Below are 17,488 nucleotides of genomic sequence, written 5' to 3'. Positions count from 1 at the left end.
AATTAATGTGCCATGATAAATATGAAATTTACATCCTTCACACCAATTTAGTTACAAAATAATTAATTTGATTCCAATGTTAAATTAAGTATGGCAAGGAGGTTTTAGATTAAAGTAAAGACAGGAGGCGAGGGGTGGCGGGGGGAGAGAGAGACACACACAGACTGCAGCTTTGGAAAGCCTGGAGCGTATTTTGCACTGCACCTTGGAACAAACAGCTTCAACTAAAGAGTTAGTTAGCCTCTCTCTTTGATGGCTGCATTACCAAGTCAGAGTCTTCGGGGCCTCGTGAGGCTCAATGACAGAGAATATTGTAGTAGCTAGATGTAGGACACATAGAATTCAGACTTTTTGATCAAGTTGTAATAAACAGCTTTAATTAACTGGGCTTCCCAAGGGGATTAAAGAGAAATGAGGAACTCGGTTTTTAAGAGTTGAACCTCTTGTCTCTGTTTCGTGCATTCAGCCACAGTTTACAAACAGGATCCTCTGAGGGCTTGCTTCGGTGGAAGCTGAGCGGACAGTACAATTGATATATACTCTTGTCTGGATTCATATAGAAAGCTCCAGGCACCATCTGTGTTTGAGAGCAGTAATTAAACAGAAGACTTCCTTCTCCCGTTCCCTCCTTGCCTCCAGAGTACATCTGTTGAATTGCAATGGAAAGACAGAGATGGTTGAAAACGACAGTCCCCAATATCCATACTCATTCCTTTCTTTCTTTTTATATATAAAAAAAGCTATATTGGTACTCTATTAAGAAACTGTAACTCAGTCTGAAGTATTTTTAGTAAGTTGGGTGGAGAGAAAAATGTTTACATTTCCCATACTGTTTCAGCAGGAATAGAAGCAAAGTCATATGAGATTGCTCAGTCAGTAGAGCATGAGACTCTTATCTGTGGGTCATGTTTGAGCCCCACATTGGGCAAAAGACTCCTGTCTTGTGAGGAGTTGCAGAGATGGTCCTTATGGTCCTTTCCAACTCTACAATTCTATGATACTATCAAAGACATCTCTTCCTTAGACACGGAATCAGACTTTAGGCTCTTAACTGCAGAGGCATGTAAAAAGCTTGATTCCATAAGCCCCCAAATTATTCTGTTTAGGAGCATAATTTTTGCCATGCTAGCCCCTATACCCCAAAGAAGACAGGGGGAGAGTTTAGCATTTTCTTTCCATCTTGTGTAGGCCCAATTTAGCAAACTCTGATATATTCATGTTTTAAGGTACAAAGATTGGAAGCAAATGGTTTATTTCAAAGCCAAAATTTTATATAAATCTTGGACCTTATATAAGCTTTCAGTTGCTACTCCTACATGAAAATATGAAAGATATAAAGCAAACCCTTGCATCATATTTCAAGCTTTCTAGTACATTTTGTTCATGTTCATGCTACAATTCCAATCGATTGGTTCAAAAAGCATTAGTAATATAGAAATCAAATCATTCTGTTTGACTTTTTTTCATTCAGGCACCACAGACAAATGTTTAATATGCCTTTCAGCTGTACCTCTGAAAAGAAATATTTATAAAACCTATCAGTCGCCCTCAGCTTATCCCAAGCTTGAAAAGATGTTAGAGTAAAAGGTCCCATATTAACTGAATTGAATTGGGTAAACTAATCTCCAATATCTTAAATCTTCACATGGCTTTTACAGAGCCTCTTTTCTCCATGGGTATTAATGCTGCTTCACAACTTCACAGAGGAAACAAAAACTTTAAATTTCATGAAAGATTTTCTGTATTGATTTCTTGAAAGTATCAAGTCTTTCATATCATGCCAAAGATTTGGGTTACCTATTTATTCATTTTGTAAAAGTTGCATTGCTATTTAAAAATATTAATAATATATTATATTCAGCAACATTATACAGTGGTACCTCGGATTACGTTACCTTTGGGTAACATAATTTCGGGTTGCGAACATGGCAAACCCAGAAGTATATACTTCTGGGTTTTGCCGCGTGCGTGCACAGAAGCGGCGCCTCTGGATATGGACTTTTGGGAGTAAGTACAGACCCCCTGGACGATTTAAGTTCGTATCCGGAGGGTCCGCTGTACAGCATTTCTGCATAAGTACTGAAACTATTTCATAACCTGGAAGATACGATGATGATGATGATGATGATGATGTCTGGGGGTTGTTTATATATTCTTTGGCAATCACTTGTAGCCAAGTAAGATTGTCTTCCATGATTTTTTGGATATTGAGCGATAAGCCAAGCTTTTTGTAAGCTTCTGCGAAGATATTTAGGATGTTTGGCGGTCATCCTCTGAGTGTTCACACACTACATTGTAATCAGCATACTGAAGCTCTATGACGGAAGTTATGATGACCTTACTCTTTGCTTTCAGCCTACTTAGATTAAAGAGCATTCCGTCTGTTCAATATATTATTTCTACAATGTATAGGATCGTGACGATGAAGATAATAGAGTTGGGGCGATAACACATCCCTGTTTAACGCCTGGTCGCACTGTGAATGGTTCACTTTGAGAGCCATTGTTATTCTTAACCTGGAAGATATGATGATGATAATGATAATGATAATGATGATGCTGTCTGGGGTTGTTTATATAAGAAATACAAACAAAAATGTGTTTCATTAAAAAGAGACCAAAATTTGAAGGCTGCTTCATATCTTACATTATTATTCCATTGGAATGTAACTGCTGTCTTCATGAAATATTGAAAAATATGCTAATTTTCCCTAATTGACACATTCTGGAAAAAACAGTTTAAGCATCTTTATAAAGTTAATTCAATGTATTTTAGTCATTGGATGATCAAGGGATATTCAGCAATTATTTTGAAAATGTGAGGTATCAAACACCTGCTTTTATACTTGAAAATTTGACTTAGACCTACTCTCAAAGTGCTATCTATTATCCCAAACTTGTGGGGGTTTCAACTGAATAATCCATATCTATGATATCATTTAGAAACTCTCTCACAAACTCATCTCAGATTACATAGCCCAGCTTCTGCAGAGGGTATGAAATTGAGTTAACTTCCCCAATATTCATATCCTGGCATGCCAGCCCAAATGTCTGCTGAGACATCCACTTCCATTCTACGTATCTAAAATAGTTCCCCCAATGCCCTGTTCAAAACCACTCTTTGAAATGTTTCACACCAACTCTGGGCATAAGCAAATTTATTGCTGAAACTTGCAAGTCCCGTGCTTCACAGTAGGTGCTACTTCATTCTGTTATCAAAATAAGACTATGATAACAGCTTAGTATCTTTCCACAGACAAGTGGCAAGTGACCTCTCACCTGGGTCCTGGCCAAGCATTTTTGTAACCTCATATTGACCCATCTCAGCCTCTGCTAGCACTTGGCCTTGACTTGGTCTTGTGGCTTTGCAAGAAACACCTGACATCACTTTCTCTTCTAGCTTTTGTATCTCCTTACCCTGGCAATGATGTGGAAACCAAGCTCACTGTTTAATGCAGTCTTTTGCTCTGTAGCAAAAGAGGGAATAAGAAGATGGCTCTCCTGTTTGCTGTGTCCTTTCAGAGGTCTTCATAAGGCTGATGTAGAAAGGGAAATCCTATTTAAAGGGAACAAAAAAATTGTCCAGTAGCACCTTAGAGACCAACTAAGTTTGTTCTTGGTGTAAGCTTTCGTGTGCATGCACACTTCTTCAGATACACTGAAACAGAAGTCACCAAACCCTTATATAAAGTGGGAGGGTGGGGTGAGGTTTTTCTCAGTAGGGTAGTAGGAAATGCATGATTGACTCAATGGGTATGGTCAACCTGTTGACGACTGTTAATGACTACAATTAGTCCTACAGGAAAAAGCAAGGGATAGTATGCATATGATTAGCATACCTGAATCTAGAACCATGGAAGGCACCACACTGAGCCGCATGAAATGGAAGTCCATCAACTCTACCCACCTGAACCTATTTAAAGGAGCCCGTCTGACCCAAAAATGGCAATTATACTCAGCTAGATAGATCCTTTTAAGATTGCTTTTTCCCCAGTGCTGGAGAAAGTGCCAAATGACTACAAAGCAAAGAATCTGTTTGTTTAATCCAGGGATAACCAATGTGGTACCCTCCAGATGATGAGCGGCAATTTTCATCAGCCCCTGCCAGTATGGTCAGTGGTAGGAGATTATGAATGTTATTGTTCAGGCATAGGCAAACTCGGCTCTCCAGATGTTTTGGGACTACAACTCCCATCACCCCTAGCTAACAGGACCAGTGGTCAGGGATGATGGGAATTGTAGTCTGAAAACATCTGGAGGGTCGAGTTTGCCTATGCCTGTTGTAATTCAACAGCATCTGGAAGAAAGCCTGCCCTGGTTGAATCTGGGATATCAATGGGATAGCAAAAGCACCTACCTCACTGCAGTGAGACAGTGCTCCTTTCTGTGTGCTCTATCCAGCTCCTGTTTTTCCTGTCATCCATCTCCCAGTAAATCCACCAAGGTCACAGCAACTTGGGGGCCTCACAGACGGTACTTTGCCAGGCCTCCCTAAAACCTGGCATCAGTCCTGGCATTGTTAAACCTGTTGAGGTAAAAAAAGATGCTATCTCTAGGAACACTGGCATTGCATCATTCTGTTATTCATTCTATGAGTTCTCTGAGGGTCGGACTCATAGAATCATAGAATTGCAGAGTTGGAAGGGACCCCAAGGGTCATCTAGTCCAACCCCCGCAATGCAGGAATATGCAGCTGTTCCATATGGGGATCAAACCTGCAACCTTGGCCTTATCAGCACCATGCTCTAACCAACTGTGCTACCCAGAATGGATTCAATTTACAAGAAAGGCGATTCTGGTTAAACATTAGGAAGAACTTTCTGGCAGTAAGAGCTGTTCAGCACAGAAGCAGTGCCATCCCTCTATTGCAGGGATTTGGACTAGATGATCCTTGGGGTCCCTTTCTACAATTCTATTCTTTTATCCTGGGATTTGATTTATTTTTGTGGGATTTTTATTTATTTTAAAAAAGCACTATCTTTCAAGGTGTACAAGCCTTTGAAGGATATCCACTAGTAAACTATCGAAACAGTAAGTATAAAATGTGATGTAGCCTGACTGGCTGTTTTCTGGGGCAATGAGCATTTCTTTTATTTCTGCTGTGATTTGTACTAAATATAATTAACTTTAACTAGGGATGGGCTGAGTTTATTTATTTCCAATTTTCAATTCCTATCAAACAACCAATAAAGGGTAAATTCAAGTCAGATTCTTCACAGTATAGTCTGTTCCCTGGAGATGATAAGCTCCTGATTATCTGACACTTACTTCCTAGCAATGCAATCACTTCTGCATTTCCCCCCCCCCAAAAAAAACAACTTTTAAAAAATTGCTTCCATTTGTTATTTAAAATACTATTTGTTTAAATAATTCCTAACACTCAGCTGCTAGCTCTGTGGCATAATTAGTGTTTAGCCCTTTGGTTAGCTTTGATTGTTATGTGCCTTTGTCCTGCAGAGAAATGTTTCTGCTGCTACTTTAGTATGCATGAACTAAAACTATGTTTCCACTTAATGAAAGAAGATGGAAAACTTTGAAGCAAATGGCTCCTATGCATTAAGCTCATTATTTATTCATCTGTTAGAGTATAATCCACTTCCCTTTATCTGAATTTTGTAAACCCCATCTCTTCAGTATGCATGAAAAGGTATGCCACCTGGAGAGTGTTGAAACACAATTAGTATATGCGCACATGTAAGAAATACAGCCAAAATTAAATGTCTACAGATGCGCATTTTAATCTGGGACTGGTAAGGCACAAATGAGCATGGACAAAAAGCTCATTCAGATTTCTCGGAGACTCGTTTGACAATTTTCCCCACTTGAAAGAAATGTGGTTGTGGAATTTCTTCTATCCACACAATAAGATATTGCCTGCGGTGACTTCTAACTATATAGTCACAGCAATCCTATGAAGTAGAATCATAGAATCACAGAATTGTAGAGTTGAAAGGGACCCAAGAGTCATCTAGTCAAAATTAAGGGAGAGAAGAATAACAGAGACCTCATTGTGGGAGTTTACTATAGATCCCCAAGCCAAACGGAGGACATAGATGATGCCTTCCTGGAACAGATGGCCAAGCATGCAAAAGGAAGGGAGATAGTAGTAATGGGGGACTTCAATTACCCGGATATTTGTTGGATGTCAAACTCAGCCAAGAGCATAAGGTCAAACAGATTCCTCACTGGCCTTGCAGAAACTTCATTGTCCAGAAAGTGGGAGAAGCAACAAGAGGAACAGCCATTTTAGATCTGGTCCTAACCAATGTTGATGACCTGGTTAGTGGGGTAGAAGTGGAAGGATCATTAGGCGCGGGTGATCATGCTCTTCTGAAGTTTACTATACAGCGGAAAGGAGCAGCCAAGCATACTAGGACTCAATTTCTTGACTTTAAGAAAGCCGACTTCATAAAACTTAGGGAAGTGCTGGGTGAGATCCCATGAACAGTAATACTAAAAGGAAAGGGAGTTCATGATGGCTGGGAGTTTGTTAAGAGGGAGATAGTAAAAGCACAACTTCAGGCAATACCAATGAGACGGAAACATGGAAGGTGCCTAAAGAAGCCAGGGTGGCTATCTAAATAACTTTTAACTGAGTTAAGATTAAAAAAGGATGTGTACAAAAAATGGAAAAGAGGGGAAACCACCAAAGAGGAATTCAAACAAATAGCCAGCACAGGTAGACACAAAGTCAGAAAAGCTAAAGCACAGAATGAACTCAGGCTTGCTAGAGAGGTTAAAAGCAACAAAAAAGGCTTTTATGGGTATGTCCGTAGCAAAAGGAAGAACAAAGAAACAGTGGGGTCAATCAGAGGAGAACATGGTGAAATGCAAACAGGGGACACAGAAAGGGCTGAACTCCTCAATGCCTTCTTTGCCTCAGTCTTCTCCGATAAAGAAAACAATGCCCAACGTGAAGAATTTGGAGCAAATGATTCAGCAGAGGAAACACAGCCCAGAATAACTAAGGAGATAGTACAAGAATACTTGGCTAGTTTAGATGTATTCAAATCTCCAGGGCCAGATGAACTGCATCCAAGAGTATTAAAAGAACTGGCAGATGTGATCTCAGAACCACTGGCAGTCATCTTTGAGAATTCCTGGAGAACAGGCGAAGTCCTGGCAGACTGGAGGAGGGCAAATGTTGTCCCTATTTTCAAAAAGGGGAAAAGAGAGGACCCAAATAATTATCGCCCAGTCAGTCTGACATCAATACCAGGGAAGATTCTGGAGCAGATCATTAAGCAAACAGTCTGTGAGCGCCTAGAAAGGAATGCTGTGATCACCAATAGTCAGCATGGATTTCTGAAAAATAAGTCATGTCAGACTAACCTGATCTCGTTTTTTGACAGAATTACAAGCCTGGTAGATGAAGGGAACACAGTGGATGTAGCCTACCTTGATTTCAGCAAGGCATTCGACAAGGTGCCCCATGATATTCTTGTAAAGAAGCTGGTAAAATGCGGTCTTGACTATGCTACCACTCAGTGGATTTGTAACTGGCTGACTGACCGAACCCAAAGGGTGCTCATCAATGGTTCCTCTTCATCCTGGAGAAGGGTGACTAGTGGGGTGCCACAGGGTTCTGTCTTGGGCCCGGTCTTATTCAACATCTTTATCAACGACTTGGATGATGGACTCAAGGGCATCCTGATCAAATTTGCAGATGACACCAAACTGGGAGGGGTGGCTAACACCCCAGAGGACAGGATCACACTTCAAAACGGCCATGACAGATTAGAGAACTGGGCCAAAACAAACAAGATGAACTTTAACAGGGAGAAATGTAAAGTATTGCACTTGGGCAAAAAAAATGAGAGGCACAAATACAAGATGGGTGACACCTGGCTTGAGAGCAGTACATGTGAAAAGGATCTAGGAGTCTTGGTTGACCACAAACTTGACATGAGCCAACAGTGTGACGCGGCAGCTAAAAAAGCCAATGCAATTCTGGGCTGCATCAATAGGAGTATAGCATCTAGATCAAGGGAAGTAATAGTGCCACTGTATTCTGCTCTGGTCAGACCTCACCTGGAGTACTGTGTCCAGTTCTGGGCACCACAGTTCAAGAAGGGCACTGACAAACTGGAATGTGTCCAGAGGAGGGCAACCAAAATGGTCAAAGGTCTGGAAACGATGCCTTATGAGGAACGGCTAAGGGAGCTGGGCATGTTTATCCTGGAGAAGAGGAGGTTAAGGGGTGATATGATAGCCATGTTCAAATATATAAAAGGATGTCATATAGAGGAGGGAGAAAGGTTGTTTTCTGCTGCTCCAGAGAAGCGGACACGGAGCAATGGATCCAAACTACAAGAAAAAAGATTCCACCTAAACATTAGGAAGAACTTCCTGACAGTAAGAGCTGTTCGACAGTGGAATTTGCTTCCAAGGAGTGTGGTGGAGTCTCCTTCGTTGGAGGTCTTTAAGCAGAGGCTTGACAACCATATGTCAGGAGTGCTCTGATGGTGTTTCCTGCTTGGCAGGGGGTTGGACTCGATGGCCCTTGTGGTCTCTTCCAACTCTATGATTCTATGATTCTATTCTATGATTCTATGATTCTAGTCCAAATGCAGGAACTCAACTAAAACATCCATAACAGATGACCATCCAACCTCTGCATAAAAACCTACCCTTAAAGCCATCATGTGGTGGCTGTTACATGTAGATCAGTCCCTAGGCTCACTTCTTGGCTTGTGCCTACACCTGTAGGTACAAAATAACATTGCTGCCAAAGTTCCACCAATGCTGCACATAAACCACAACAGAGCTACTTGTGCCTATCTTCTGTAAATTAAAACTACTACTTTATCCCTCCCACCATTTCCCCTAAAATGCCTTGCCTTCTTCTGTTTACTTATCAGGATGGGGCAGGGAAGGGGAAAATAATGGCCATCTCTCATTTGTTTGTATATTCTGAAGGGGGGGGGGAATGTTGTGGCCCTTGAGACTGGTAGTCTTACCAAGGGCTACAAGTCCTAAGAAGCATTAGTTCTTTTCTCCTGGTTTGCTGTTTAGGAGCAAGAGGCGCCCCTTTCTTCTCTAATTCCACACTGCTTCTAGCCCCACTACTACTGGATCAGTAAGTAAAGGGGGGAGTTTGTTTGGTGACTGAGAGGCTGAGGAGGTTGTTTTGAATGGCTTGGGGAAACAGCTTTTATTTACTTGCCCCAAGGATGGGGTGAGCATTCCCGCCTCACTGAAAAACCTGAACCCAATTTGTGTGTTAGCACTCTTCACCCTCCCCCCTCCCTCGCCAATTAAAACAATTAAAGACAATGAGCCAAAAGAAACCCAACAACCTTAACCAACCTGAGGGTTTGGACTGGTTTACAAGCCCTCCTCCAGCAAAGCAGGGCAGCGAGTTGTGGAAACAGCACATCACACAATCTGCCAATTTCCCCCTTGTTTTACTGACAAGGTTTCACTGATGCTGCTAGGCTTCTTCTCCAGCCTTGCCTGTCTCAGGTTATTCTAATGTTCAATTTATATTTACGTTCTGTTTTTCAGAACAAACCATGATTTACTTCAGCATTTTGGATAGTCTGAAATCTTTTACGTTGCGCTGGTTCTCCTGGTTCATAAGTAATGTGGGGCCATATTGGCTTCTCAGTTGAAACAATGCATTCAAAGCTTTCCGCTGCTTCTGTTGCCCTGTTGCCTGTGTGTACTCTTGTAGAATAGAATTATGTCTAATGAATATGGTAACAGCATGTTCTCTCCACATTTGTGGTTTGTAAGTATTTTTCTGGTACAGCTGCTCTTAATGTACCTCATAAGCCTGGTGTGAAGCAATATAAAATGGCTGGTGTTATTGCCATTACCGTTATTAACAGCTCACTTTTCTCTTCCTTTTCTCCTCCTTCAGCCTCTAATGGAAAGCAAAGCTGCACATACAAAACAAACCTTGAAGCAGTTGGATTTAACAACCTGTCTAATTGCCTGGTAAGATACCGCTTGACAACAAGATTTTAAAATGTATGCAGTACACACAATATTGCTTCTGTATCATTTTTCAAAAATCCAGTTCCAATCTGATCTACACAAATCGAATGTCAACAGTCTAGTTCAATGATTATTTATTATCTGACCTTCTTGTACTCTCAAGAAGATGTACCTTTGCCAGTCACATAACTGAGTCCATCTGTTTGCCTCTGCCTTCATAGGAGGTGAGCAAACTGGAGACCCTAAACATGATTCACGTCCATCCAATAGAAATAGAATGTCCCTTAACTGACTGGCAACAAAATGATTTGGCGACTAGGACTCCAGGAAAGAAGGCACATGAGGTTCCTAACTCAAAAAGGAATAAGATTTCCTTAATGCAGACACATGCCATATAGAATACACTGCACCATCATTTGATGGCAAAATTCACAGCAGACAAATTGTTGGAACATATGGACAGAACATATTTGCTCCTAATATATTTTGTTTAGCTTGAATGATTTCTTAGTCTTTCTGCTCCTATATACTTTGCTATTCTTACTATTTCTCCCAAAATGTAGATTTTGTGAATGTCAATATATGTTCTCCAAGTATCCTCTTTAATAGATCTATATAGTTGCTCAATATTTCATGGCAAAATGTCACATTAGCATTAAACAATGCTGAGGACACACAATTATAAAGTTAAATATCTACCCTAAGACATGTGCAGTGGGGTGTACTGAATGTTAGGGTGTGAAACCTAAGACGCTGGCAAGTTAGCAATGTGATGTGACTTTAAGTAGTCAAGCTCGTTAAGTTGTTAAGTTGCTCAGTATATAAAGAGTGTTTGTTTTCTCTGCCTGTGGGGCGTGAAGCAAAAATGTCTGAAAGCTCCGGAGGTGTTTCTGTTATCTTTCTGCAATAAACCTGTCTTTGGAAAGACAGGCTTCCCTGTGTCGTTATTTCTTTGCTGCTGAGACTCTGAAGCTTGTACTGCAACAAGAATCTCTGCACTGGACTTAATTAATACTCTGCAAAGAGAGCTGTTGCTGGTGGCGCAGCGGAAGTGTTTACTGGACCAGTACAAACTCTCTTAGGTTATGGACTCCTTCTACGTTTCTACAGCTGTATTGTGTGCAGAGAAAGTGAAAGCAGCTTTCGGATGAGAGAAGACCGGCTTGGTTGTAAATCCAGCTCTAAAAGGCTTCAGAGGAGGCTGGAGGCGTCTGAAAAGTGAGTAAGACAAATCCCAAGGGGAAAGAGAAGAAAGGGCACACAGAGGGAGTAGCAGCAGACCCCAAGAATGGCAGTGGAAAATTTCCAGGTTCCCTTTACAAAGTTGAACTCTGCTAATTACGTGCAGTGGTCTAAGAGGGCTCAAGTCTGGTTGGAAGCCAAAGAAGTGTGGGCTGACTATGTCCAGAGGCGAAAGCCGTTTGTGGCTGTTGTAGCAGATGCCACAGCAGAGCAACAGGCTGCTGCACATGCCCAGAACAGGGAACATGATAAAATGGACACTAAAGCTAGATGCATGTTGATGGTATCGATAGACGATTCCCAATTACCTCATGTGGAAAATTTAAGGTCTGCATTTGAAATTTGGGAAGCTCTTAGGCGAATTCACCACAGAGCCACGCCCGGAGAGAAGGTGAACATTATACGTGCTTTGTATGAGTTGAAATTGAAGCCAGGGGATAGTGTGGTTGAACACACGTCACAGATGACTGAGTATTTCAACCAACTGTCATCTTTAGGTGTGAATTTTCCTGAAAATATTAAAGTTTATACTCTGCTTAGCAGCCTGCATGCAGGGTTTGAAAACTTAGTACTAACTTTACAAGTTTTGCCAGAGGACCAGCTGAATATGAATTATGTGACTGGTAGATTGTGTGAACAAGAATATCAACATCATCGAAAACGTATTGATAATTCAAATACCCCAAGGGCTGGATGTTCAGATAATTCCCAGCGTGGGGAAACTAGCAGGCAGAGCTGTAAGGAAGTCTCACAGGTGTCTGCTATGGCCAGCAAGTCATGTTTTCGATGTGGCAGCAGGTTTCATTTGATAGCAAAGTGTCCAGAAAAACAACAGGAATTTCAACAGTCCAAGGCCAGTTTCCGGAGTTACAGGGGAAGACGACGTGAGAACTACAAGAATCAACGATCCAGAGGGGGAGCAGGTGCTGATAAGGGGCTATCTGCAATGGCAGCACAACAGAGTTCTAAAAGGAGTCAACAAACCTTGAAGTGGATAATTGACAGTGGAGCAAGTCACAGTTTAGTTCCAGCGACATCTAGTGGCCGCTTGATGAACTGCAAGACATTGCCAGTTGCAAAAACTGTGACTATAGCAGACAATAGTAAACGAGAAATGAACCTTAAAGGCACAATTTATGTTAACTGTTTGCAAACTAACCTTCCTGTTTTTGTTCTTCCAGGAATGAAGAATGGACTTTTGAGTGTGTCATGCCTGGTAAAAAGTGGTTTTAAGGTTGAGTTTGAAAATGATGTGTGCACCATTTTGAAACAGGGGAAGGAGCTAGTTAAAATTCCCTGTGAGGATGGGCTTTTTGTTTTGGATGAAGAGCAGTTAGCAGCAGGTAGATGTTCAACAGGTGAAGCGCAAGCTAAGTGTGTAAATAAGGCTCCTCATACAGGTTGTGCACATCTACTACACAGAAGGTTAGCTCATATATGCTTTAAGTATGTAAGCAAGATGCCAGATTTAGCTGAGGGGTGTAACATTAAACCCTGTCCAAATTTTCTGGATTGTTGTGCTTGTAAACATGCTAAGGTTAAGACATGTAACTATCCTAGATCTGATAGAGTAAGCAAGAAACCCTTTGAACTTGTGCACACAGACGTGTGTGGCCCTATGCCAGTCAAATCGCTTGGAGGTGCGAGATTTATGCAAATTTTGGTGGATGATTTTTCAAGGGCTAGTTGGGTTTTTTTTCTGAAAGAAAAATCACAAGCAGCTTCCATCCTGATGGATTGGATTGAAGAAGTCGAATGTAAATTTGACACCAGGGTACGTAAAATACAATCAGATCGTGGTGGGGAATATGTGAACCACACGCTGGAGACGTGGTTAAAAAGGAAAGGTATAGTTCATAGACTTACCAATCCCTATTCACCACAGGAGAATGCAGTTGCCGAAAGAAAATTTCGAACATTACAGGAAGCCATTGCTGCTTTGCTGTTTGATTCTGGACTTCCACAGCGTTTTTGGGCTGAGGCTGCATTGTATGCGAATTATACTTTTAACAGAGTGTACAATAGCACAGTAGGCAACACTCCTTACTTCATGCTATTTGGAAAAAAACCAAAAATTGATCATCTAAGAGTTTTTGGATGTCGTGCTTATGTGCTGGTGCCTAGGGCACAACGTAGGAAAGGCGATCCTAGGTCTAAAGAAATGTTTTTCTGTGGTTATCAAGCAAACACAAAAGGTTGGAGATTTGTGAATGTAGAAGGCAATCAAACGAAAATCACAATCAGCAGAAGTGCGGAATTTTGTGAACAGGATGGTTGGAATAAAATTCATGGAAATCCTGACATACTATTTGATGTGGTGAATAGTAACAATGAAACTCAGGCCCCAGGGCAGGTGTTAGTTCCAGAACAGACTGAGGAATTTGAGTCTGAGGATAAGGGTGAGAAATCGCCTAGTTCACCCAAGTCTGTAAAGTCAGAATCTTCTAGCTCTAAAAGTTCACCTATACAGCAAGAGAGACGTGTAAAGTCAGAATCAGAAAGTTCTACAACTACTAGTGACAAACAGGTGACGACTAGTGATTCTGGGTCAGAGGGGGAAACTGAAGGAACATCGCAGGAACTGTTAAGGCGTTCTAAGCGTACCAACAAAGGTAAACCTCCTGAAAGGTACCAAGCTATTAGTGTTTGGGCTGGTTTGGCAAATTGCGAACCTGAAAGTTTTGAGGAAGTTGAGCAATTACCCCAGGAGGAGGCCAGTAGGTGGCGTGAGGCCATGCAAAAGGAGTTGAATTCTATGAAAGAACTGGGTGTGTTTTCCATCACCAAACTGCCAGAAGGTACCAAGGCAGTAAGTTGTAGGTGGGTGTACAGGATAAAGACAACAGCGATGGGGAAACCAGAGTACAAAGCAAGGCTTGTAGCTCGAGGTTTTACGCAAAGAAAGGGGTTACATTATTCTGAAGTCTATGCACCCACTTCAAGGAGTGAGACCCTACGGGCACTATTAGCAGTTGCTGCTCAGAAAGGGTTCAAAGTGAATCAATTTGATGTCTCTACAGCTTATCTTCATTCAGACTTGGCTGAAGAGCTCTATATGGAGCTACCGCCAGGACTGAAAGTTGGTAAATCAAATCAGGTATGGAAACTACATAAATCTATTTATGGACTCAAGCAATCTGCTCATAATTGGAATGAGTGTTTGAATGACGTTTTGGTAGGCATTGGTTTTAGCAGGAGCAAGGCTGACAATTGCTTATATTTCAGAAGTTCAGGAGATGCTCAAGAATCTTTGCTTGTTTATGTAGATGACCTGATTTATACTTCAAAGACACAAGAACAAGTAAAAAAACTAGCCAAAGAGTTAAATAAACACTTCAAAGTTAAGAATCTTGGTGATGTGAAGGTCTATCTTGGTGTTCAGATAGATAGGACCAAAAATGGCAGTTTCCTACTGAATCAAAAAGGCAAGATATTGCAAATGTTGAAAAAATTTAACATGACGGAGTGTGCAGGTGTTAGAACACCAATGGAAATGGGTTTTGTAAAAGACAATGAGTTCAAGGATAGTGCTGAATTCAAGCGTGCTGAAATCTTTCAGTCAGCACTGGGAAGCTTACTTCATCTTTCGCAATGGAGTAGACCAGATATTGCTTACGCTGTTAACTTACTCAGCAGAGAAGCTTCGAAACTGAGTGTAAATGCATGGAAAGGAATTCAAAGAGTGTTAAGATATTTACAATACACCAAAGATTTTTGCCTTGAATTATCTTCGGAAGGACAAGCACAGATTACTTGTTGGGCAGATAGTGATTGGGCAAATTTAAAGGATAGAAAATCAGTGTCTGGCTGTGTAATAAAATTTGGTAACTCTCTGATTGGGTGGAGATCCAAGAAACAGAACCTGATTGCTTTGTCGTCAACAGAAGCTGAGTTCTGTGCCTTATCTGAGTTATGTAGAGATCTAGAATTTTACAAATGCTTGGCACAAGAGATGTATGAAAAGGCCATCACTCCAATCACTGTATGGGGTGATAATCAACCGTGTCTTAAGTTAGCACAAAATGGGCAGTTTAAAGGTCGTACAAAACATTTGGATATCCGCTTTCAAAATGTTTGTCAAACGGTAAAAGCAGGAATTGTTAAATTAAATTACTGTCCCAGTCATGAAAATCAAGCTGATGGTTTTACAAAACCGCTTGGGTTTCAGCGGCATGAAAACTTTTGTGAAGAAATGGGTCTGAAGTAATTTTGTTTTTTGTATTGCCAGCGAGAGGGGGTGTTAGGGTGTGAAACCTAAGACGCTGGCAAGTTAGCAATGTGATGTGACTTTAAGTAGTCAAGCTCGTTAAGTTGTTAAGTTGCTCAGTATATAAAGAGTGTTTGTTTTCTCTGCCTGTGGGGCGTGAAGCAAAAATGTCTGAAAGCTCCGGAGGTGTTTCTGTTATCTTTCTGCAATAAACCTGTCTTTGGAAAGACAGGCTTCCCTGTGTCGTTATTTCTTTGCTGCTGAGACTCTGAAGCTTGTACTGCAACAAGAATCTCTGCACTGGACTTAATTAATACTCTGCAAAGAGAGCTGTTGCTGGTGGCGCAGCGGAAGTGTTTACTGGACCAGTACAAACTCTCTTAAACAATGCTGAGGACACACAATTATAAAGTTAAATATCTACCCTAAGACATGTGCAGTGGGGTGTACTGAATGCTAATCAAAAGCTATGACCTGTAGCATTATGCTGGGATTATGACCTTGGAAGCCATTCTACTGAAACAGGTTGAGTCAGCCATAATACTGCTACCAACAGCAGATGGTACAAAGCTACTGGGAGGAATTATGATCTTGGCCTAACCCAGCTAAAGTCAGGTGATGTACTGAAGCTGTTGGACAAGATAGACATCCTCCAATTTCATTAGGACTCAGTTACAACTAACTAGCTAGATCACAACCCAAATTAATACCTGCATCTGAATATGACTACCAAAAACCATTGCCTTTGGGGGACGGACCATAGCTCAGTACATACTTTGCATGTAAGAGGTCCCAACCCTCAGTTTTCTGTTGCTCCCCATGAAAGGATCTCAGCTTGTGGGGTTAGAAAGTCCCATGTTTGATCCTTGGAGAGTTCCTTTCAGACAGGCTACACAGTCCAACAGTCCAGCTTGTTATAAAACAGTTTCAGATGTTCATGCACTTGAAGTGGTGGAAGGTGAGAGGAAACTTTTGCCAGTGGTATTTTCACTTTATTTGCATCACTAAATTTGCAAGACTTAGGCATGCAGCCAGATGGAATTACCTTGATGCATTTCTGTCCACAATACCCAATATCTAATAAGTGTTAGCAGAAAACCTAGCATTGTGTATAAGCAAAGAAATGGTTTCACATATTGTGATATTCTGGCAGCACTGATGCATTTCAGTCTTAAAGGTTTTTGTTTGAATATAAGACCCATAAAAGTGGTTTGGGATATATGCTGCTCTGTTACTATATTAGTGATGTACAACTGACTCATCCAGGGTTAGAAGAAATATTGGTAACTGTAGTACTATATAATACCAGAACTCAAAATTTAGTATCAGCATGTTTGGTTGTTGCTTTTTTTGGTGTATCGGGGAACTGTGCATGTGGATTTATTTTATGTATGAGAAGTATCTAGCTCAGTGAAATCTGGCATCTGTGTCCTTGAGAATGAAGTTTTAAAACCAGTATTGAGTTGATCTCTGTTTCGCCCCCCAGTTAACTATATAGAAACAGATGTTAGGAGACCGCCTTGTACTTCTTTTTTTAGATGCTTGAAAGTGTTATCCCTTTTCAAGGAAAGTGTTTTTAAGACTTTTTCTTTTTTACAATCACTTTTATTTTTTCACACCAATCTTGAATATTCTTACATGTAGTTTTGTGATCCAGAGTAAAGGTAAAGGGACCCCTGACCATTAGGTCCAGTCGTGACCGACTCTGGGGTTGCGGCGCTCATCTCGCTTTATTGGCCGAGGGAGCAAACGTACAGCTTCCAGGTCATGTGGCCAGCATGACTAAGCCGCTTCTGGCGAACCACAGCAGCACACGGAAACGCCGTTTACCTTCCTGCCAGAGCGGTACCTATTTATCTACTTGCACTTTGACGTGCTTTCGAACTGCTAGGTTGGCAGGAGCAGGGACCGAGCAATGGGAGCTCACCCTGTTGCGGGGATTCGAACCACCAACCTTCTGATCAGCAAGTCTTAGGCTCTGTGGTTTAACCCACAGTGCCACCCACATCTTGCATCCAATTTTTTTTTCATGTGATACTTGCACAGACATACTTACCTGGCAGGATAGATACAGTTATCACATATTTAGGTTACTATA

The 17,488-nt window shown here is 41.2% G+C and overlaps 1 long non-coding RNA gene across 1 annotated transcript in view; it reads right to left on the bottom strand.

Moving 5' to 3' along the window:
- Positions 1 to 389: 389 nt before the first annotated feature.
- LOC310704627 overlaps positions 390 to 17,488 on the bottom strand; it is a 31,025-nt gene continuing 13,926 nt past the window's right edge. The window contains exons 2-4 of the long non-coding RNA XR_014524934.1: positions 4,357 to 4,524; positions 3,417 to 3,555; positions 390 to 646 (exon numbers count right to left, since the gene is read on the bottom strand). This is a non-coding gene — a long non-coding RNA (uncharacterized lncRNA). The remainder of the gene's footprint in view (positions 647 to 3,416; positions 3,556 to 4,356; positions 4,525 to 17,488) is intronic.

Source organism: Podarcis liolepis (genome assembly GCF_965112155.1).
Source record: "Podarcis liolepis genome assembly, chromosome: 4".
In the NCBI taxonomy this organism is placed as follows: domain Eukaryota; kingdom Metazoa; phylum Chordata; class Lepidosauria; order Squamata; family Lacertidae; genus Podarcis; species Podarcis liolepis.
Note: the sequence above shows the minus strand (reverse complement) of the source record. Positions and strands in the feature narration are given on the sequence as shown.